Here is a 23,155-nt window from a genome sequence, read left to right as displayed (position 1 = left end):
GAGCTTTGAATTCTTATTTCGCGCACGTTGGATGAAAAAAAAAGTTTAAAGGATCGCATCGTTGATTTTTCCATCAATCATTGTAGAATATTTAACATATATTTCTCGGACAGTATATGCATTCAAATACTCGAAGGAGAAAAGATTATCATACGAGGCGATCGTATTATGTATTCCGTAATACGCTCGCGATCGAAATTCCTTTTCCTTAACTGTATTATGCGTTTCACAGTGAATTTAAATAATCGAGTATATTCGATATTTTAGAACTATCTTTTAGAAACTTTTCATTTTCAATACGAATAAATAATTCGACTATTTAGTTGCAAGAAATATCAAGGTGTTACTATTTACCATATACTGTTGTAAATATTATTCGGCAATTGCAAATCGATATCAATCGATCTGCACAAATTATAGTACACGATAAACGACTTCCAATAATCCAAGAAAAAGATAGACAGATTCACATCGTGTTTGAGAAATTTTAACAATCGTAACATCTCTTTTCCTCTTTCATCGCGTTAAATACATCGAATTTAAGCTTGGAACGATGAAATCGTTTCTGACTGGGCTCTCTAGCACTCGCCAGCACGGCCATGTTTTCGAAGGCGTCCAAGAATGTCGCTTGGCTGTTGTTTTGCCTTTAGCGCGACCGCCACCGCCATCAGTACCACCCTTACAGAATTTTCTTTCCCCGTCGAGCTGTAAACCCCACCACCCCTCAACTTTCACACTACCCGTACCGATGATCGTTTCTCTTTTTTTCAGCTCGAAAGTCGACAGCGCGAGAGAGATGGAAAGAGGAGGCAGGGACCCCTATGGATTTTTTCCGTACCGCGAGTTCGCCCCCCTGTCGGTGCTTACCCCGCCATCCCTTGTCACGATCGGTCCACGATGTTTTAAGGGCTCGAGCAACCCCTGGCGAAGGTCCTAAAAAAAATTCAACCCCCAATTTGTAGGGTTGGCGGCCTGTTTAATTGCGATATCCAGTACCTTTTCGCGATTCATCTTATTTTTTCCAGCGGTTTCGTTTTCTGTCAGTCTGTCCCTGTCTGTCGTATCGTGGCTTTTCACTTCTGTCTCTCTGTGATTTTCGAGGCGTCGAGCTGGCTCATAAGGGTTCGTCGCTCGTTAATCTTCCGACGGTTTTGTTCTTCCTCTTTCTTTTTTCCTCACCACGGTACCGTGGCTGCTCGGGAATAATAATGAGACTAATCCGTCCGACACACCCTGTACATTAATTCCTTGCACGGTTCGCTCCTCCAGCCGACCACTCGAAAGTCTTACCGATACGAATTGCGTTTCCTCGAGAGTAATCGCGCGACAAGGGCCACGCATTAATGGACCAATAAAAACATCCAGTTCGACTGTGTTTATGATTTCGCGAGGCTCGATCTGGCGGATATGGATCACTCACGCTGTCTTTAACATACCTGGCTTTCACTTTGCACGAATGAATATAAATCTTAAATATCGTATTAATGGTTAGAGGTAACGCGTTTAAATCTTAATTTTTTTTCGAAGCTTATTGCTAACTGAGAATAATATTGACGATGGGGAGCTCTGCTATGTGGTAATATTTATTTTCTATTAGCTTGGAGAAAACGCCATACATATCTGATGTAGTGCATCATAGAACGAACTACACGACGACGACTATATGACGAAGTACGAGGTATGAGCGAAATCTTACGTTAAAAATTGTATTAAAAATTGAAGAAATTTGAGTATTTGTTAAAATCTTACTGCGTAAAGACTTTGCTAGCATAGAATATGAATAGCAAAAATTCAATCAGCAGTAAACGTATCAATGTTCTCGTAATACATCGATAAAAATCGAACATAATAGAAATTATTTTAAATAAAAATGTTTAATTTCGATAAAGATATAAAGTTCCTCCGTTTCTTTAAAACGAACGGCCTCGAACTATGAGAACTTGCAAAATGACCCAATATTTAACGAAAACTTTTCTCGTAATACATCGATAAAAATAGAACATAATAGAAATTATTTTAAATAAAAATGTTTAATTTCGATAAGAATATAAAGTTCCTCCGTTCCTTTAAAACGAACGGCCTCGAACTATGAGAACTTGCCAAATGACCTAATATTTAACGAAAACTTTGTCACGTTCCTTCACTGACGAAAAAGGAAAGAAAAAAAAAAAACGAAATAAAAAGGAGAAAGTAGCGCATCGAGTGTCTACATTCATTAACCTCCGGGAGCATAGTGACGCACGAGCATAATGCGAAGTTTACAATAGCGGCATACCACCCCTTTCGCCACGCTGTGGGATACTATGCACCCTTGTAACCAGTCTAATTGCGATATCGCCTTTTTTTCGCTCGTTGTTTTTTTTCCCTTTAGGCTCGTACCTCGGCCGGTCTGTCTTCTCGTCTATCGTTTTTTGCGCGTTATTTTCCTGCCACCCGGTAATTATGTGGGCGCGGTGGACCAAACAAGGGAAGGAGCCGCGGTGGCGAAGAAAAAAGTCGTTTTGCATATTTAAATCCGTCGTAGAATGCGAGCAGGATCGAGGGAGCTGGAAACGGGGTGGCCCGAGCGAGAAAGAGAGAGGGAGAAAGGGGTTGCCGGTGTTATCCGTTCAGAGAAAAGAGAGAGGAAGAGATCGAGGTAAGGGCGCGTGCGCCATGACAATGGACCGTGTTTGCACACCCGAAAATTGGCCGGCGCAGAAAAACACGCGGTTGTCTCTCGGCATGAGATGATAAAAAAAAAAAAAAGAGAGAAAGAAAAAACGTTGCTAGATGTTAGAAGAAAGGGAGAGCGACTAATCGAAGGACACGCGTTAAATATCTTCAACACCGTCACGCTGGTACGAGTTCGAAAGGGTTTCTCGAATTCGAAAGAGATAATTAGGGCGTCATGAATTATGATATTTGGCGAGCTGGTAGTTTTAAACCTGTTAGTTTTGTAATTTATTAACTTCAGACGTCGTTTGTGATTTTATAGATGCACGTTTCAGTGGTTGTAAACTGGGAAAAATTAATGAACCGACGCAGCTTTATGCGTCCGATGTCGTCTGCGTTCGTTGTTGATGTTGGACAGAAGAAAAAAAAACTTATTGACAGGGTCGAAAGGGATTTTTCGGGAATTTTACTCCAAACTATTCGCTTCGTTATTCACATGTTATTTTCACTTATTTACTAGCTAATGTTGGTTTAATAGATAAATTTCTTCGTCTGCTTTAGAGCTTCTAATACATTGAAAAATTTGATCAGCGACTTATAACTCTCTTACAGTGCCATTTGATTCGAATAAGGCACGTTTTGTTTCTGAGAACTCGTAACGAGCTACCGATACTTATTGATTTCTAATAGGAACATTTTATCTTAATACTGTAACTACAATATCAAACCGACTGATATCAAATTTGTTGATTTTGCTATTACTAATAACTTGCAAGCGTATGTTTCTGGCAATAATAATGCTTACTTTTACTAAGACAGAAACATGATTGCATATATTTCTTTGCTTTTATCGTATCGCGTTAATTATTTTACTTCATGTATAATATATTTAGGTAGATATTAAAGATCATTAGCCACAGTGTTGCAGAAGAGAACACGCACATTTGGAGCATGACTACGTATAATATACGCATAACTCTCTCACATACTTTCAAAGAAATTACACAACAGTCGACTCACCTTTCGAATAATCTTCATCCGCAGAACGCTAGAATCCTTTCTAATTCTATTTGAAATTAATCGTGACGGGAAACAATCGAACGTCTCCTCCCATTCAGGTGGTTCGATAGAACCGTGCATCATTCGCATCGACGTGGTTCGTTCTGGATACGTGGACGTAGTCGAGCATCGATCGTCGGGATTAGTCGGATCCAATTTTCTGCGGACGATAAATTAGAATTTATGAAATGAGCGTGGAAGGCAACGCGAGGTCCTTCGAGGGTGAAGCCTTACGAGGGAGGTCCACTCTCTCCCTCTCTCCTTCGAAACTCTTCACTCTCGCGTATAAAAAAGCACCCCATGCACTCCCCCTGGCAGACCGGAACTAATAGTTTTTTCTTCTTTTTTTTCACACGCTGCCCCGACCGGATCGCCTCGTTTCGATCATGAAAATTGTTCGTTTCCACCAGATAGTATCGTTCACGATATACGATACGAGTATTATCGCCTTTGCTGTGATAGTCATTTATGGAAATGCTTTATTGTACGCGTAACTAATATTTCAAGTATGTATGTGGGGATGTTGCTTTTTCTAGAACAAATTATGCAGTTAGCTGCGTGTTCGGTTTTTCAGTGCACGAAGTTACATTGCGTTAATAAATAACGAATAATCTTCGTACGTAATCAAAATTAGTTGTACTAATTTTGATATCAGTACTTTCACGGAAACGATTTATGAATTATTTTGAAACTATTCTATACCGTTAACTGTAAATACTAACTGGTTAGACGTTGAATTATTATTGATCAAAACGATTTTAATCTTAGTAGAAATAGAAATAGAAATATTTCTGGAACGTATATTTCTTTGCTATAATTAAACAATTTTCCTTTATTCCCTTTATTCTTATTTACGATAAATTGAACCTACAAAATGAATTAAAGTCTCTTCGTTTACACTAATCGTTGATGGATTTCCGTTCTTACCAACAATTTACAAATATGATTAACTTAACAAATTTAAATAATATTTTAAGCAATAACATGGTTCTATCATTGTTCTCCGATTCCTTCATACGTAGGCAAGAATATTGGTATTCAACGGAATAGGACGAACCGTTCGATAGACATCGAGGATCGACAGATGTTTCTCATTTTTTTCATACTCTTTCCTCTGTCGATGGAACACCGTTATTTTCGCAAAAAAATTTCCCGAAACTGATCGGCTGCGCGTACACGATCAGGAACCGTGCCATTCACGAACACCTCATCGAATCGGTCGTTTTCTTTCAAAGGGTCTTCTCTTTTACAAACGGTGGAAATGTGACTCCTGCATATCCTGATGGAACAGACGAAAGAGAAATTTTTTCCTTTTACAACGTAGATAGTAGAAATAAAAATTTCTATCCTGATATGAATTAACGCGATAACGATTATTTCAATAACGCAAACTGTTTCACATAAATTCATCTCCTACCTTATTCGTTCCTTACTCACGTAGAATTGAAACAAAAAAGGAATCTAGTACTTCGATAGACGGAATAGACAAAAGTTGAAACCACGAACGGGTGATAAATTGAAGAAACCAACGAATGTAATCGCTTTTCCAGCTTTTGTTCGTAGTACGAGGGATGACGATGACCGATAGGTAAATGGACGATCTCGAGTGCGATTACCACGGTCACTAATTTTTTCTTTGGAAGATTATACGGATGGTGGTCATTTTCTGGTGCGCCGCTCGTGTAATCCTATCGTGATACACTTGGATATAAGACTTTTTCGTGGAAAAAATATCCTGGAAATCCCGTAATCCCGGATGGACAGGAATAACGAGTGTTTGATGACGGACAGCATAGGGCTCCGTAAATTCTGTGGGGGTAGTAGCGACGTGAGAATGAAAAAAAAACCTGGGGCACGCGTTGCTCCGAGTACCCCCGAAATTTTTATGTCCCCACGATCGTAGAATGGGACAGGAAGCAGGCCCCACGATTGAAAAAACTTTTTATCGTGTCCATTGCGTTCGAAGACAAAGCGTTTCTGGGTTAATGCCACGTAAATATTATTTATTACTGTCTAAATTAACGATTATCTACGCTCTTAAAAAATTCATATTCACGCTTGTTTCGTGCTTTTAAAATGTTAAATAACTTTATAAGCTTTCTCTGTTTATAAATTTGGATTCGATAGAGACAAAGACTTATAAAAGAATCGAAATCTGAACTACTTTCAGTGTATACATCGTGTATGGGGTAGCAATAAGTTTTTCAAAAATTATTATTTCTATAATATACAAATTTTCGCGAAGAAATTAATAATAATAACAACATATATCAGCAATAATCTTAAAAAGGAAATATTATTAACAAAAATACGAGGCATTTATTATATTATTGTACGATCTTCTAACCTTTCGATATCTTCTAACCTCTTAAAAAGAAATACGAAATAAATTACTTTCGCTTTACCAGACCTTTTGCCTAGGTACAAAACTTCGAAGCGAAATATTAATATGTATGCATCGAAGAAGTTTCCTTAAACTAACGATAGTAATCTATATTATAACGAAATCGTACAAATTATTGTCTCGCCATAAAAAATTTACAGAATCAAATTTATAGTGTTATTAAATTATTTTAGTAGATGCCAGGACGATATGTGCAGCTCGAAAAATTTCGTGAACATCTCAGTCCCCTCGCTACCCAGGTTGGGTAGGTGAGTGACCCCCTTCGGTTTTTATACAAGGGTTTTCCTGAGGGGGGAGCATTTTTTTTTTATTCCGAGGGTACCCGTGCCTGGGGTGGAGATCGTTTTTTATAGACCAGCATCTGTACCCCCGTGGCTAGGAAAGCAAAATTTTTCAGTCAGCCAGTCACTCACCTGGCTCACTTCGGTACGGTGAGCCTTTGGAAAACTTGTTCTCGATTCCGTTCGTATCAAATTGTACGCTCCTTGCGTTAGTCGTAAGAGATCTTGCCAGTTTGTAATATAAATGTTACTAGGTAACAGGTAGTGTTTATCGAATGATCGGCAGAATAAGTGCGAATAGTGTGTGGAAAGTTACATCGACTGTAGTTTGACAAATGACACTGGTACAATGCTTGGTATGTTTAATATCTTTTTTACTCTTATTAATTTATGTAGAAGGGTACGCTAAAGTTTGAAACGAGTTTAAAAGTACTATCGTGCAAGTATAGGTAAAATTGTAACTACAAAAGTTTTATATGGATGTAAGGATCTAATATACCAAGAATATAATATAAGGATTTGACTTTCTTGCTTTTGTAGTATATCATCTAGAAAGTTTAACGAATTTGTGGTTTTCTACGACTTCTAATGTCGCTCAAAGAAGATCATCGTTTGATGACAATTCGTATAGTCGACATTTCTCTTAAATTAATCTTTTGTACTTTCCAAGAAGTCTGTCTCTCTTACGTAGTTAAAATTTCCGCCAAAATCGTTCATTCTCAGAGATACGCCATATATTCAATCACCTTCTAGTAACGTTAATTACAACAAATATATCCAAGGAACGTCTAATTTCTATACACGTCAGAAAGGCTGAAACGAAGCGAAAAATTCGGTCGTCGAAAGTTAGAGAGATTCGCCGTCTCTGCTCCCTTACTTTCTGTCTTTCTGGTCTTCCATTAAAAAGAAAATGCTTTTTTCCTTGGTCCGGGTTCCCCCGAGATTAAAACATTCGCGAACGAGTCGTGAACTCGTTTGTCGTTTATACTCTCACCCCACGTCTATCTTCCTTTCCACCACCCTCCTCTCTCTCTCTCTCTCTCTCTTTCTTTCTCTGTCTCTCAGCCGCTTGCGACAAGATGAGTCGGATAACGAAGCGACCTCGTCATGGAACTAATTTTCTGTAATTTCTCAAAAAGAAAAAGGAGGTCGAAGAATACAGAAGACACGGACGGGTGTAGAAAGGAGGAAAGTAGAAAGGGGAAGAAGAAGGAGAAGAAGGAGCGCGGAGTAAGTCGGAGCTTTTCTGGACGTTACCCCCTGCAACACTCATCCCCCTCGATACGCTCTCAGAGACTTGCTGGCACGTCGACGTGGCCTCCAGAAGAAAAAGATGGAAAAGAGAAAGAAGGAAAGGTAAACACGAAGAAGAAAAGAGTAGAGGGGGATGGTGGGTAGCGTCAGGCGAGAGAAAAGAAAAATAATCTCTTATATACGACGCCCACGGTGTAATGGAGGGTATTTCGCGCTGCAAAACACCCAAGCCACCCTCTTGGCAACCCTCTCCTTCTCGCTGCTCATCCCTGGCCATGCCACGATGTTGGAAATAATATCTATCTCTCTGCGAGCGACGAGTGGCAACGCCGAAGAAGATCTAGTTGAAAAATAGGGAGAGAGAGAGAGAGAGAGAGAGAGAGAGAGAGAGAGAGAGAGAGAGAAAGAGAACGAAGGAATGGAAAGGGGGAGAGGCGAGGAAGAGCACGATGTATAAGTACATGCTTGATGATAGCCGCGTTATATTATCCGAGAGGAAACGCAATTTCCACGGGATCTACCCGTGCTGCGGGGAATCAAGACAATTTCATTGGGTTAATGGTAATTAGGGGAGGTGTTTATGGCTGGTTTGCCGCGGACAGGTACGGCGAATCGGAGTTTTTTCCGTGTGGATAATGGAGTTAATAACGTGGGGTTCTTGCCGCAGCTGATGGTTTTTGTTCGAACGAAACGCACGCAGTTGAGGAGTTTTGCTTATGCGAATGGCCATTACGGGCGACGGGACGAATGCGAGCGAAGCCATTGATAGAAATGATGATTCCGGAGAAAGAGGAGGCTTGCGTTCGTATGAGTAAACGCATGACTGGACAAGAAAGACTCGGTCGCGGAGAAAAGAACGTAAAACGAATTGAAGGAAAAGAGAAGAATCGAAAGTCATTGACGGAGAATGTAAGAGAACTTGAAGATTCGCGGAGAAAGCAACCGAGATCTTGTACGAAATATACTCAAATAATTCTCTGTCATTTCGCAAAAAGAGAGTAGTTTGTGTATTATTTGACAGGATTAGAAGATAGATGTGTTAAATACAACTAAAAATATGGAAATTCATTATGTTTTCAATTATTAAAGAGATATATAAGGTTGCCGAATTTAATGGGATTAAAACAAGATATTGATAAAGATAAAGGCGAAAGAAAATTTACTGAAAGATTACTTAGCGACACATTTTGTCGAAGATTGATAACTATTAAGCTACGATATAGTACTTGTTTGTCGTTCGTAACGGGATGACAAGACTTATTAAAATAATGGATTTTCTAGAATGTATTTAGAATTCTCTAAAAATAATCTATCGTAGGATCGTACATAAGAGGAATTTATTTGCAACTCGTGTCCATAATTCGACGAATCCATGAATGCAACGTGGTCGCAGTTACGCGAATATTTATGGGCTATTGATTTGGAAGAAGGACTCGTGAATTATTTCACTGAAAGTACTAAGCACATATGTCTCGCGGTCGGAAAAAGTCTGAAACGCTCGAAAAAAGAGAAGAGAAAGCAGATTGTCACGGGCAAATAATAGATCTCAAGCGGAGCACAAAAACTGGAATAATAGACGTAACTTTCGAACAGATAAATCAAACGGAATTGTATCACGATAAATAAAAGTAAATAACGTCAGTGATTCATAATTAAGGAGTCGAACAGCTCATCCCGTGTGGGGTGAATAAAACAAGGTAACCAATGATGGATAAAAAAGGCATACGTTCTATATTATTGTTTTAAACGTTGAATAAACAATTCGGACTGATCTTAAATAATATTCATCTAATGAAAATTACTCTTAAATCGAGAACCTTTCGCTGTCTATCGTGTGAAATATTCATTTCAAACATTTGACAAACATCGAATGATTTGATCATTTTTATACTAACAATAAGTTCAACGAATCTAATTTATTTATTCGTTACAAAAATTTTAGCAAATCCCTGTAACACGCTAAATATAGAATTATTATTTTTGCAAATATTTCTCGAATATTTCAATTTCCTTACCGTGGAAGTATATTCATGAACGGTAACGAACAAGATCTATTCTAAGGAACGATTCAAAAGGAAAGATTACTACGTGTAGCCTCTTGGCTAGGAGAAAAACCTTTCTTCAAGTAGTCGAAATATATTCATGTTTGGCATCGAGTCCCGTAGCAGCAATTATCCTGGAAAGCTTCAGCGACTTTGCATTCGCATGAGGAAATACCTGCTGGGCAAGCGAAAGGATAAGTGGAAGAAGACAGGAAAAATCGTAATTTAAATTCACAGTGAAATTCACATGATGGTGTAAACATCCATTCGTCGCTGTACAAGATATTCATTCAAAATTAATTACGAAGCTTGAAATTACAAAAACTCGAAGAAGTTCCAAAGGAACACTGTTCCGTCTGGAAAACGACCTGGTCGCGGTACGACCGAGTATTCACCATAGCAATTATCTCAAGAAGCTCCGTTGATTTTGCATCCGCATGAGGGAATATCTGACCCCTGAGACGGATTTCAGAGAAGAAACAGAGAGTAGAAACGAGGGAGAAACAAGAGAAGGAAGACGAAGAGGAGGACTGGTAAGAAAAGAAACGGGACAGAAGGGAAGAAAGAAAGGGAATTCTGGAAAAGGATGCACTTTGCAGCAGCAACGGAGTATAAGCGGGTTCCATTTTGTCCTGGGGGTCCTTAGGCGCCTCCACGCTACACAACCAACACACCGACGTTCTCATGGTGCACACATTCATTAGGAACGGTCACGCATGCACGCTGCCGTGGCACACACCATCGTACATTTTTCTTCTCCCTTTTTCTCCTCCCTTTTTCCTCTTTTCATCTTTCTCTTCTCTTCTAGCAGTCGCATTTGGCTTTCTCCCTTTCTCCAACTGTTTCTACGTGTGGACCTCGAGGGTTCGTCGGAAGGGATGCTGGATGGTGCGCAGGCGCAACTCGCGAGATATTGATAAAAATACGCGAAGGTCCATCCCCACCCCCACACACCCCCGTGAAGCCAGCCCCATCGGAGGGAACTAAGGAGATATTCTGACGTCGAGGGCCACCCCTTCCCTTCGACGTCTTTCGCTTGAACCCTGCATCACCACATTAACATAATTATTAATATTTCTCCTATTCACGTATTCTCTTTTTCCATGTACCTTGTGCGTATTTTTTAATGTGCTATCGTCATCCGTTGAAATTTTTACAGCAATCGTACTTTATTGGACGATGTACGATCGAAGGAATATCGACTTTCTTTCTTTTTATATCCGTAATTAGAGTATGAAGTATTTTGCTCTGATTATTCAATATGGCAGTGATATTGTAATTTTTCATTTGTTTTTTTGTTACAATGATACTCGTATTTTCTTAACAATCTTCGATCTTTTACGTTTAAACGGATCCATTGTTGCACGTCAAACTTCTACAAAATATTGTTTTGCCTCTTTCGTTTCATCCTTCGATCAGCTTTTACGTTAGCTTTACATTGCATTTACATTTTCCTTGCTCTTCCTCTTTAGTGGTTGGGAGACCACTACTATATAATTTTAGCTACGAACGTAGCCTTCGTAAAATAATGGCCTCTTGGAACAATAACGTTAAATGTCTCTTGCCTCGATTATCCCTTGTTGGAACGTTTACAAAATTGTGTTTAGTTTCTTAAAAGTGTTAATTTCGTAACATTATACAGTAACAGTAATATCTTTTCAACGATGATAAAGTGCTTCACGCTTGCCAATGATGTTATCTACACTGCGTAACTTCCCCACTAACCAGCCTTATTTCCAAATTTACGGTTTCTTAATTTACATATTTATGAGCAGAATTTCCATCGGGCAAAAATGTCAAGCGACCTACATTAAATTTATCGATTAAAAATGAACCTCGTGGTGAGGAGGGAAACGGGAGTCTTTCGAACGAGAGAAAGTTAAATGATTAAAAAGTAGACCAAGTGAGGGGAGAAGTACAAGGACGGATATATATGTACACCTTTCTACCCTTGTGCAATCAAAGGAGCTATCGCCCCTCTTGATTCTTCGCTAAGTTTTTAAGAAGTATTTTCCTCGTATTTCCCTATCCTCTATCGCGGTGCAGCACTCACAGGCCAAGCGGAAACAATGAGATCGCTGCGGGCCTCGCAATTAAAACGTTCTGGTTCAAGTGTTTCCCTTTGAGGATGCCAGGGCATCCCGAAGGAAGGCCAAAGGGGGAGGGAAGGTCAGAGAAGGAGGTCGATCAAAGGGGATTATTTCATTAAATCGACTAATCATTCGCATGGCCTACCGGAACAGAGGATTCTCGATGAACAGGCACGGACGAGCACTTAAAAGCCGAAGATCGATCCTAAATACGCCACCATTGAATTTAAACTCGATTCGTTATACGCGGAAACGGTATAAAACATATAGAAGACACATATGAAACATTTTATACAATTATATTATTTTTTTAGTTGTAACTTACTCGTTGTTATGTGCCTTTAATCATAATTACTCGTTAGATCAAGGCAAAGGTATAGCTAATACTAGCAAATAGTATATATATACATTTTCCAAGGTATTGGGATTTTAAACGATTGTTAAGGTCGTCAATAATGAAATCACGATAATTACTTTTAAGTAAGAAAATTATGATTATTAATTATGGTTGATTACAATGACACGGATTATATTCGTGTATGTTTATAATACAAGATACTGTGCTGAAAAATGCACACCAAGAGTAAAAAACTCCTTTTTGGATCTCGTAATTCACAATTTCATCGAGTACTTCACGCATAAATTCTAATAAATCTTTACTTCGATTCGTCATAGACCCTGCTCCAACTGAAATCAGCTCCTTGAAACGGTCAATACATCTGAACCAATTTCACGACCATTTATAACGTACGTAATGACTTCTGCAAGAATAATTGATAAAACAGAGAAATCTCCCTTGTCGCGTTTGAAGTTTCTGTGAGTCTACAATAGCTACATGTACACGAGGATCGAGCTTTAGTCGAACTGGTCTAATCCTCGATCCAGCGAGCCGGAGGAAAAGGGTGAAGAGGATGACGGCGAGGTCAGAGGCAGGGGCTGTTCGGACGAAATTATATTTTTTGTCGTCAAGACACGTTCTCGGCGTCCTGGACGCTCGCATCCCGAGGGTATTTAAAGACTCCTCGTCCTTCGTTCATCGTTCGCGAGGCAGCGCGCAGGGGCGGAGGGACGGGCCAGGGCGGCTCCTAAAGGCAGTAATCCTCCGGGCTCTCACGCACGAGTATTAGTCCCGTCTATAAGATGAACACATCGAACTGGAGCTGCGATTCTATACGTGTACACGCTGGAGACACGGGTGTTTGGCTACGAGTGCACGCGCGCGCGCGCAGGAGAAACCGAAAACCGCGATCAAGTAGGATTACTCCGAAGCAATATGCTCCCTCTCTCTTTTTCCTTGCTTCACCCTCTTGCTTCGTTCCCGAAGACACCACCCCCGAGTGGACACACGTGTGGCCAACACACGCGGAATATACACAAGCAATCTTCTATCTCTCGGCCGATGCCCGTTATCTCGAGAAGCAACGAGAGTTTGCCTGGTGTTCCTACTCAACCTATCGTTGCGTTTCGTCGTTAAACGTTCAACGTATGGCATTAGCCGCCGATGGACGAGCTCCATTCAGAGTGTGCTTCGTTTTATGTCTTGAATCCTCTTATCATCGACGATCGATATTTCTTTTAATTTACTTCCGACTATGTGGAAATTTTGCGTGAATGTTAATGAAATGATTTTGTTTGTTTCTGATTACGTTTGGTAATTTGATGGATCGATTATTGCGGAGGAAATGATCATATTCGATTGATGAGTGCTGATGTTTAATAAATTCAAAACCAACGATGGGTTTATCGTTGTTCAATAAAAGATCATTTGTAATTCATAAGACTCGTTTCTGATTAATTTTGTAGGTGGATCGATTATTATTGGGAGAACAATAATTTTTGATAGATATTATTAGAATTATGTTTTTGTACGGATTAATCAGAAATCCGCAAGTCATTCCTATATAAACTAGCCAAATATATGGTTCTCCTGTCGATCTTTGAGAAGATTAATTATGTCCTGCCAATTACAAATAAATGGCCATGTGAATTGAGAACAGGTATAATTAAATAAATATTAGAATAAGAAAGAAAAAGAGCGAATATACAAAATTCCTTTTAATTTTCCATCTATATTTTTAATTTTCCATCTATAATTGCAACAAGTTTTTAAATCGCGTCTTAAATGAGCGAACATTTTGGTCAGAAACGTAAAAGGAAACCTTAATGTGCTTGGAAAAGTAATGACGCAGATGCAGTTGTTATCTGAGAAGTCAGCTCGAAATGAGAATTTTCTAGCTGTATCGGCGATGCCAATTCTTTGCTCGATACACTATGCCACTAAATGCTGACCAAAGACATTAGCTATCTGCGAGAGGATCTTCCTCCCTTCTAGTTTTTACCCTCTCTTGCCTTTCCGCCTTTTCTTCCTTCAATTTTCTTTCTTTGGCGACCGCTCAAGTGTCCTGTCCTCTTAATTTCCTTTTCGATTTGTAGTAATGCCTTCTATATTGACTTTAACGCTAAAAGTTAATCGGATTTAGTCGTGTTAGTAAGAAAATGTAACCTCAATCCCGAACATCGATGAATGAACCGACTTGATAAAAGGATTAACTTTTCCTTGAGTTTCGAAATAGAAGAAAGTATTTCAAGTCAATCAATTTCTTCCTCGCATTTTATCCGAGTAATTTATATTTTCTATGCAAATTTCCAATCTTTGATCGATAGGGTAGAAATAATTAATTACGAAAAAGAAGGATAATACAAAGAATATCTAATCTAAAATACCATTGCAATAAATATAATTCAAATAATGGCGCTGTCTGCTTAATGCCGCAAATCTTTCGATCTGGTTATCATTTGATTCGTAATATTATCTCGTAAGCCTAATTAACCCTGTAAAATTTCTAGAAAAGCTATAGATCGACAGTACGCAGCTTGCGTCAAACTTTTCTTGGACACGTTTATCCGTCAGTTCCTTGTTTAACAATAACCACACAGATCGACTACTTACAACACGTCGCTCTGATTTTTCGCGTAAATTCTCCAGGAAGGATCGGTCTCGCTGTGGACTATCGAAACGAACCGTGCAGCTTTGGCCCGCGTAGCGTTTCCGGGAAAGTAACGCGAAATCCAAGAGACGTCGAGCAGTCAGCCCTAAAGCGAGTTAAGGACGGTTACACAGTCACCCCGGCGAGGTGCAAGCATAATATTCCCGAGGCGGGGAAAGTAGGTGCCGCGGTACGATGAGACGACGGAGGTGAGACCGGATGAAGGATACGGAGAGCAAAAAAAAAAAAAAAAAAGAGTGAAATGGAACAGAGGAGAGAGCAAGGAGACGAACGAGAGGCGGAAGAAAAGGCAGAGGCGAAAGAAAGTACGGAGATGGCGCGCGAAAGAGACGAGGGTGGAAAAGGGGCGAGAAAGAGAGACAGAACGAGCGGGGAAAGAGTGGAGCGAATGGGGCGGGGGTGTAACGCGGGGTAAAAGTCCGCGAGCCATTTTTCCCCATATAATTATAAGAGAGGGACTGGGCGTTTCCATGGAAACCACACACCACCCTCTCTACCCGTCCCCCCTCCCACCTCATACACTCTGCACCCCGTTTACTTATATGCCGGAGGACGCGCGTTGGCACATGTGCACGTATGCGCTTGTCTGTGTGTGTACCCGTTGATGGAGGTGGTAGCTCGACCTCCCTGTCTGTGTCTGTATGCGTACAAGAGAGCGTGTGTTATCACCACGCGTACACATACATACGCACATAGTCGAATCTTTCGTATGCGTATACGTAGATACGATTCGCAGAAGAGACCAGGAACGAGAACTGTGCGAGAGTATGCGGGAGAGCCTGCGCTTATGTGGGGCGCGGAGGGACGAACAGAGGGTGGGGAGTGAAATTAATGTATTTGTTCTGCGGCCACCCTCGTATGCCCCCGGTAAAGACTCGGTCTCGCGAAAAGGTCTGATGGCGAGGCGGATGGCCGAGACGACCGAGCTCGAATCCCGCGTAGAATATCAGCCCGTTATTGCTTTTGTGTGCAAAGGCCCGTCTCTCTTCTACCCCCGTTGCCGTCTTCCTGTGTTTCTTGATGCCTCTTTGAGCCGCGCACACCTCCGTGTCCTGTTTCCGTGTGTTTCGTTATAGATCGCCCTGGATGACGCATAAAATTTAGTGTCTCTGCATTTCCTTCTAACTTCTTCCCTTTTCCCACTTTTTTTGCGTTTTCACGGACTGTCACACGTAGTTGATGGATCTTCTGTCTACCGTAATTTATATTATATGTCAATTAATCTTTTCTCTTTCGTTACTGCAGGTTTGTACACATTTTCAATTTAGTAATTTAGTAGATTTTAGTTGGACGCTTGGATTACGATATATACGAACATGAATTACGAGATCTTCCGAAATTACGTCAATAAATTCTTAATGGAAACGATGTTAAGAAACTAGTGGTTTTATGGATATTTTTATAAATTACTTTTCGCGATAGATTCTCAAAGTGAACCACGGTAGACTTTGGATATTAACAAATCTAATGTGTAACATTTGGCGTTTCTAGGACGGCTATTATCGATCATTTTACATTATTTGTGGTTGTACGAAGAACCATTAACGTAGAAGTTACAAGTGCTGAATATACCGGTGAAATGAATTGAATGAACTTTCAGATACATTATGCTTTTATCGAAAATGTTACATGCCTTGTTACTCTATTCGTTTCCATAATTTAGTTACATTTCGTAATTACAGTATGCTGCGATAAATCTTTGCGAAAGATTTCAGCGCTACGAATCTGTATCACCTTTTTATAGAATTTATTAATATCTCAAAACAAGGAAAATGAATTCGCACGTAGAATTTTTATTCCTACTATTAAATTAAAATGTAACTATATTTCGTTATTTGTTACAGGTAGATCAACCTACAGATTTTCATTTAACAGACATTGTGCAAAGAAAATGGAGGTACTTCGATTAAATGCATAATTCAGCCTTAAGAAGGGTCTCGGAATTCGTAGTAACTAGTGCATTGCTCCGAAATGGAGGAAGCCAAGAGGGTGGGGTTCATTCGAACTCCCCTCAGAAAAAAAGCTATTTAAATAGGTACGATCCAACGGTGGGTGGGGTTGCTTTGATGGCGGGTCGGTTCTCCATGGCTTCATCTCAATGTGCAGCAATCGGCCATACGAATGAGTACCATAGAAGGTTTCATTAATGCTATATGTTTTATTCAAGGAACGAATCATTTTCCGTTAAATAATAAATATTAAAGGATTAAGTTCGTTTCGATTGGACAATAATCACTGATTAGCTTTAGATTTTTAAGTATTTTATTATGAAATAGTTAATCCCGCTGTAACGTTTATTTCAGATTATTATACCGATCGATATAAATATTAATTAACCAGAAAATAAACCTATTTCTATAGAAAATCATAGCTTAATTTTTGTACGTTTCTCGTATCTTATTTTCCAAATAAGAAAAGAATTATTTGAAGTTAATATTCATCTATACGTAACTTCCAATTTATGTTAATTGCTCGCGATATATACTGAGCGATGATATGCATGATCTACTGCAGGAATATTTTGGAAATCACTTTTTTTATTGCATTTTGACCTACGCCAAGAAACGCATCAACGTTAATTTACGTACCGCCAGCTTGCGTTGAAATAAATAAGAGGAAAAAAACAACGAAATGTCAAAAGAAATAGGAATAATCTGAAAATCGCTCGTAACGATATGACTTCTCTGAGCTATCAGGACGAAGAAAAACTAGAATCGCCATTCGAACATTTTCTCGGTGTAACATGTTTCCAATATTTAGCACGAAGCACGACTTCGCACATTGTTCTCTCACGGTGAAGATCGCACGAGGTCGGGGATGCGAGAAAAGAACATCCACGTCTTAAACAGAGGCGCAGGAGATTCCCGTGAATAATTGAGCCGCGTAATTTATCGCAAGGAATGCAGCCGGTGGCTTCCTTTCCCGAGTCCTCAGGGTTTCCCGAATGGAGAGAGAGGAAAGCACGAAAGAAGAAGGGAACGGAGGGGGGTGGCGGATGAAGAGAAACAGGGGGTGGTAGGTGAGAGGGGTGGCTCGGTGGAAATTGAATTTCGATCGAACACCGCCACGGCAGAGGAACGAGAGGGGTGAATAGAGCAGAAGCGGAGAGAGCAGGAGAGAAAATGAGAACGGGAGGAGGCAAGAAGGTGGAGGAGGAGGAGAAAGAGGAAGAAGGGGGAGATGGGAGCAGTAGGAGGAGTGGAAGGTAGAAGGAGGCTGTAGGACATTACAGGGCATCCTCCGGCCCCGTCACTATGGCGAACAAATGAGCAATTCTCTCAACCCCCGTGTCCTATGATGTCCTGCACGTAGAACCTGGCGATGGGCGTCTTCTGGGTCGATCTCGAGCCATACAAACTCCCTTCGACCTCCTACCTCTTTCCTATGTACCGCCATCGGGTTACCCTCGAGGTGATCGTAGTTTAAAATTTCTCACACGAAGCCCGGAAACCACCCGCGCCCTTTTCATCCAAGACAACCGGCTCATCCGCCAATCCACCCGACCCCGTGGGCTCTAAGGTGACTCGCGCCTTGTCAACGTTGCGCTGACGAATTATTTTTCGCGAACCTTGCTAGAGCGGGCGCACGCTAGTGGTCGCGACGACGTCTACAAACGACGCTATCTCGTTACTCGTCACGCGTCCAGATTCGCACATCATCGCTACATCTTGCAATGACGATTTTTAAGAAACCAGGAACTCACGAGTAAAATAAGGACAAGGCAGATGAAAGAAGAAGGAGGAAAATGGCAAATTTTTGAAATGGAGAGAAAGCTATCGGATAAATTGGAAAGCGAAGAAATCGAAAGATGGTCGTTGACCTCTGGTTAGGTATGAATTGGAGAACTCGACGGGGCGACTGATCCACCTTCTATCGCGCATACATTATTCAAACGCGGACTATTTTAAACTATTTCACCGGTGGAACTTATTCATACATATTTAACGATCTGTTTTTCGCGATTCTCGCTCATTGGCCGGCGCGCTCACCTGGACCGCACCGTGCAGCGCGCGTGGCGGCGCAAGTGGGCGTGCAACAGACACGTTAATCAGCCGAGAGGAATTCTCGAGGAACGTCGAGGAGAGTCGGACGAAGGACCGGACGGTCGGAGAAAAGAAAATGGCCGGCCCGCCATTAATTAATAATAGAACCGAGCGCGTAGCCGCGGACTGGCAAACCGAGAAAGAGGACAGAAACGGGGGAACGAGGGTGAAAGGGAGACGGAAACGAGGGTTGTTCTCTCTTCCACGATCCCCGTTCTATTCCTCTTTCTCTTTCTCCTTTTCTCTGTTCCGCTCTTTCCAGCTGTAGAAGGGGGTGAGAGGCAGTCGAGGTGGATAGGTGGTTTGGGGAACGGGGAATGGATTTTATGCCCAGAGCGAGATATATGGCGGCCGCTACGCCCGGGCAAAAATAATATTAATATCGGAAAGGAAAGGAGGGAAAGTTTCGCAGGCTGGCTGGCTGGCTGGCTGGCTGGCTGGCTGGCTGGCCCTGCTTTGGGCAGGGGATATCAAGTATAATCATAATAATAAACGCCCGTGCGGGGCGCCATTGCTGGCTCTGCCACCCTCTCCCTATCCACATCTTCCTCCCATCCCTCCTTCTCATGCCACCCTCATCACGCGCACATACACACGCGTATAACGTACTCTTAGCCTCACACGTGTGAGCACGAGTAAACCTCTCTCAGGTATTACACAAACGTCTCCTCCTTCTCCTCCTTCTTACTTCTCATCCTTCTCCACTTTCCGTGTCTCCTCTGTGTATACACACACATACACACCTACACAGAAGTTGATGCGCGTTCGAGTGCACGACGCGTTCGTGTGTCTCGATGCACGACGTTCTGTGTCTACGCTGAGCCGACTATACACTCGAGGATTAGATTAGCTTCCACTGGCTTCGCTGCAAAGGCTTATATCCACGGGAGGAATAAGCGGCAAACAAAAATGGTTCTTCCGCCGAAAAACTGCGAGGAAAATCACGAGGAATTTTTCACGTTTTCACGGCGTTGACCGTGCCACGGCATGGTTGTATCCCGCGAGCGGGTGTCGCGACGTTAGAGATTTATAACGGGGATCAGAGTGCGAAAGCGACGGTGATTGTTGAATCTTTGGACTCGGATTGCTTTCCAGCGTGGCCGCCTGTATCGCCTTGGAACTTACGTATTGTCGAAACGTATATTGATTTATGCGCGGAATTGCTTCTCGCCGTGGAAATAAACGATACCTTCCACGCCGATATCGGCCCGAATTTATCAAAATTTATCAGAAATATTCCGATGAAGAATGTCTTCTTCGAAGTGTGCGACCTTTTCCATTAATATTAATTTACTAAAGTGGAAAGTAAAACGTGGTTGTCGGTCGCTGAAACTTTATTTTTAGAGCTAACTATGCATAATTATTTAGAAAAGGAAAAACGCTTTCCTTAATCCTAATCAGTCGATATTCAAAATAACGAGATTTCACATGATCTTTCTATACTAGTTCCCAGCCTAGGCGCCAAGTAAATGGAATTGTTGTTTCTGTGGATGATAAGACCCGTAATCCCTAAACCCCCTAATTAATCCGTACAGCGGATAGATGGACCCTTGAGCGAAGAGACGTCCTCCGATCTCTCTCTAATTCCCGTTCGTGCATCTCTCTATCGTTTCTCCGCCTTCGTTCTCTCGTCTCTTCGTACGATTTGTGAAGGTTACGATCAGCGCAGATGCATTTATATCGAATTGCAGCACGCTCGTATATTGGCTCTGCCGAAATGGAGGCTTTTGTCTTGGCGTGCCTCATAAGCGTGGATTTGCCCTTATCCCTGCCGTCTTCCCTCTTCGTTTCTCCCTTGTAGCGAGCCTCTACTCATTCCGTGGACCACGCTCGACCACCCCTGAAGTCAACTCCCCACGTCGAGTTGGCAGAAAAAGGGGAAGGTTGCCGCTATCTACCTTCTTCTTTCCTCTTTCTCCTTTATCCCGCTTCCCGCTCTTTTTCTACTTTTCCTATGGCCCGTTTGTTTCGGAGGAAGCGAGTTAACGCGCGCGCACGTGCACGCACGCCGGACTACATTTTTTTCATTATCATACCGTTATTTTTTTGCCCCACCTCATAAATTGCCTTTTTCCGTAGATTTCCCGTGCTTTATGCGTCCCACTTCTGCCATTAATGTCATAGCCTCCGATCCCTCCCCTTCACCTGCCCACCTCTTCCTGACCATTTATTCGCTATACGTGACTTTTCTTGCCAAAAACACATTTCGCCCTGGCCAGTTATTAATGAACGCGGACCCTGCAGGATTCCCTTCTTCTACCTCGATGCTCTGCTTCCTTTATTTTTTCGTTGTTTCAGGAACGAGGGAGTTATCAGGATCAAGCAAAATGCGTCGATTGGTCGTTACGAGGACGAGAGATCGATTCGGAGATTGATTCATGTAGAGAGGCGGAAAGCGACAGATGTATGGGCGCCATTGAGGAAAATTGCGTTCGAGGATGTTTCCGATGGAAAACATGGTGAAAAGTGATAGGAAGTATAGTTAGATTTTGCTTTACATGCGATTGTGTCACAGTGATTTAATAATTATTGGTAATATTGATATAATTGTAGTTTAAAGCGAACGACAGCATTCTGATTTCTTTTCATGTATTTTATCCGGAATTTTTTTTTAAATATATTCTATATTCTTCTCACCGATATTTCTTTTTCTCCTAAGAATTCTTAAACAAATTTTATCAACTCGATATGATACACAAGCTTAATAATTCCATATGAAACATAAGCTTAATAATTTCATATGATATCTAAGTACGTTGGAAAAATATTAAATTTAGAAGAAAATCATTTGTAGCATCTGCATTCACAAGACCATATGGTCGAACTTGTACGATCGTCGCTAATTATCGCGCTTATTTCAACAAATACTTTTATATCTTCGATAAAAATACAATAAATATTCTGTGAAATTTTCAGGTATCTTCCAAATCGTAATTTAAGCTACATTGCTAGATTTAATGTAAACATCGCCAACGACAAATGCTCAGTACCTTTGCCAACGCTGAAATTAAGTCCATTGTCCGAGCTCGTCTAAAAACCAGTACAATCTCTTCGAGCGATTCTAAAGAAACAAAACGCACAAAATCGCAGAAGATGGCAAAGTCGGAATAATCCGTCAGAAAGCATCCACGAGTAGAGTGAACTTAACGAGTCAAAGAGGCTCGCGGAATAATTGACCCGCGGCGGTGGTTGTGCATTTTAAGGATCTCCATCGACAAATGAAGACGCGGATGGCATCTTACGGAGACAAAGGTGCACGAAACCGTCTCAAGCTCAAGGCACTTTCATATTTCCCCGAAGGAGTAAACGGCATATTGAGTAACGGAGGACCGAGTGGCGCACTTCCTTCTTTTCTTTATATTTTCTTTTTTTGTCTCGAGAAGAATTCGCGCGACAGGGGTGAGTTCCCGGGGACAAAATAACGTCGGATGGGTTACCGAGCACTTGACCCGAACGAGGATGGACTAGAGAAGACGAGAGAGGGCCCGCACTCCTGGTGATTAAAGTAAAGCCGGGAATTAGAGCGAAGGAAACTCCGGTGGAACGGAGAGGCGAGCGAAGGAGGAGCGATGGTGTGGCAATCAGTGAAATGGCGGTGAAAATAAATGAATGGAAATCGAGTCTATCTTTCTCTGGCGTACAGGAGCAAGGACAAACCGTGTGGCACCGGCCACGCCAGCGCAGTCGACGAACCCGAGTCGGTCTGCTTGCTCGAACAATAAGAACGAATCGCCGAGTTAACTCGGGCTACATTTGTGATTGTAAGAAGCCCATCTCGCAAATCCTGTTCCACTCGGGACGGCTCCTTCGCCGCGACGCGAATTCGTCGCCGAGCGATGATTGAAAAGCCACGGAATCGTCCTTCGGGCTTGGGATAAGCGGCTGGCGAACGAAGTATGTTTTCGGCACCGGGTGAAGACGATAGAAAAATTAGACTGTCATATTTTCGTATTTCTTTTGCAGATAAAGCTAAGTGGTAAGAGGTAAAAATACGTGAAAATGGTATATTACATTAATAGTTCGAATACTTTAAATAGAGTAGGTGTTAAACGACGGCATCCCTTGAATTTTTATTTATATTATTTTGGAATGACCTCACTCTAATTATGGAAACTACTCAAGCAAAAGTTAAATGTTAAATCAGTAACGTAACCTGCTTTCGTTGAAACAGTATCATAATCCTTGCAAGGGTCACGACTTGACCTTATAATACGAGATAGACTGATTTAACTATCTTCATTTGAACATGCTACTAAGAGCTATTACCAGATTCTCTAACTCCATCTAATAATTCTTGCTGGTCTAATTAATTTGATCAA

At 41.3% G+C, this 23,155-nt stretch overlaps 1 long non-coding RNA gene across 1 annotated transcript in view; it reads right to left on the bottom strand.

Moving 5' to 3' along the window:
- The window catches only part of LOC138178114 (uncharacterized), a 176,795-nt gene that overhangs the window by 106,701 nt on the left and 46,939 nt on the right, over window positions 1-23,155 (bottom strand). The window contains exon 3 of the long non-coding RNA XR_011172600.1: window positions 3,676-3,874. This is a non-coding gene — a long non-coding RNA (uncharacterized LOC138178114). The remainder of the gene's footprint in view (window positions 1-3,675; window positions 3,875-23,155) is intronic.

The sequence above is a fragment of the Bombus flavifrons genome, chromosome 3 (assembly GCF_040668555.2).
Source record: "Bombus flavifrons isolate JBK064 chromosome 3, iyBomFlav1_principal, whole genome shotgun sequence".
Classification (NCBI taxonomy): Eukaryota; Metazoa; Arthropoda; class Insecta; order Hymenoptera; family Apidae; genus Bombus; species Bombus flavifrons.
Note: the sequence above shows the minus strand (reverse complement) of the source record. Positions and strands in the feature narration are given on the sequence as shown.